Source organism: Crassostrea angulata, chromosome 8, assembly GCF_025612915.1.
Source record: "Crassostrea angulata isolate pt1a10 chromosome 8, ASM2561291v2, whole genome shotgun sequence".
In the NCBI taxonomy this organism is placed as follows: Eukaryota; Metazoa; Mollusca; class Bivalvia; order Ostreida; family Ostreidae; genus Magallana; species Magallana angulata.
In genome coordinates, this window is record NC_069118.1 from 14,893,408 (window position 1) to 14,895,397 (window position 1,990).

Genomic DNA, 1,990 nt, shown 5'->3' on the forward strand with positions numbered 1-1,990 from the left:
ATCAACTAGCTAACACAGTCAATGAAGAATTTTTTCATTTTATTGATTTCAACTGTACTTCTTTAATAGATATGTGTATTCTATCAAAAATCATCAAAAAGTGATCGAAGCAACAATTTGGGACATACTATAAGTGAAATGGTTACTGAATTGCTATATTAAGTTTTATTCTCATTGCATGTCAATTGAAACATTTTATAGGAATGCATTGGCTGCTTGACTAATTCCTGGGAGAGGACATCAACTAGCTAACACAGTCAATGACAAATGTCTCTTTGAATGGATAAAATCATAATGCAAGTACACATTACATTGCATTTCACAATTTAAACATTTTTAAAGGGTCATCAACGCCACGCCGCTGGGAAATTTTTCTCCATACAAACCCGACCTAATAAATTAATGAAAGGTATGGATTTCTTGCATGTGTTCAACTTAAAAAACTTTGGATAAAAAAAAAATAACTTGTAAAATTTAATGTTATTTATAAAAACAAAATACCCTGCAATATTTGAAATTGAGACATGTGGGTTAGTAGATTAAAGCAACAACCGTTGCGCTAAATATATATGCAATTTTTTGGCAATATATACTGTTTCCTAATGAGTTAAAATCCCCATGTTGTGACGTACTTCATAAAAAGTAGAAGTCACTGGGTGTGCAGGATTATTGTAATCTGTTGCATGACATCTACATTTGTATTTCTTAGCAAGTAAGTGTAAAACAAGTAAAACAAAATTCATACTCATCTTTGTGTGCATGAATGTCATCATTTAATTTGGTTTATGTTCTGATATTTAATCAAATGTATTGAAAATGCAACTCATTTTGACATATCTATTTATCTAATGCACGTATTATATTTTCTAGCAAATGAATATAATACAGGAGTTTTAAAGACCTGTTTTGATGTAAGCTGAAGATTTTGTAATAATAAACGAATTATTCCAAAGATCCACTGAAGTTACTAAGTAATCAAATGAAGTGATTCAAGCAGCAAGATAAAGTATATCAAGATTGAACTGAACTGAAAATTTAAAAAATATTCAAGTCATTTCATATTAAGCAATATACATGCAATACGTATGTAATTCATATGAAAAACGTACATTGGATCCACATACGTTAAACGTATGGCATATATCGCGTAAGTCTAACACACGTGTAACATAAATTTCACATATGTTTATTAACTTACGTTAAATACACGTGGTACTTAAATCGCGTTAAACGTACGTGAGGTCACATACGTACCACACATGTTTAACGTATGTGAAACATATGTTGCACATTTTGCTGTGTAGTGTGAAAAACGTCAGTCAGCATGCGACCCAGTGGAAGATTGTATTTGCTGACAAGGTCGTTGTATCGACCAAAGAACTTACGAAAAGATGACTTTAAGCGAGACTGTCGATAGTCCATTTTTATCAACTATTTTAACAACCACACATAATGGTGGCGCCATCCGTCACAGTGCCATGATTAACAAACGCTATTGGCTCATATCCCACCAAGAAAAAGGTACTAGCATTGATGCCCAATCTCAGTATTTAATGTTTGGCAATTAGTTAAGTCAACCTGTCATTAACAATTCAACACAAGTAGATTTAGGTTACCATATAGATAATGCAACCAAACAAAAAATCGTCAATGGAGAATACGTTCATTTAGCCACCCTGCGTGAGCGTGACGCTAATAGGCTACAACTATCCACATTGACAATGGACTCCCAAGACCAAATTATTGCCCAGACCAAACACAATCATAGATTGACAACCATTGAGAACTGGATAGATGCCTAATCATTTATGCATGCATATATCTTACAGCCCACCCTAGCAAAACACATCAACTATTCAAATACATGCATGACGTTAGGTTAAGGACCTAAAAATCGCACGGTTGGGTCACATATGGTTAGCAATACAGGCTTCGGATGGCAATTAACCCATCAAATAACTTAAACAGGGAGGGGGGGGGGGGGGGGTAA

At 34.0% G+C, this 1,990-nt stretch overlaps 1 pseudogene; it reads left to right on the top strand.

Annotated features, from left to right (window-relative positions):
- The first annotated feature begins 1,452 nt into the window (after positions 1 to 1,452).
- On the top strand, positions 1,453 to 1,990 carry LOC128160697 (uncharacterized; annotated as a pseudogene).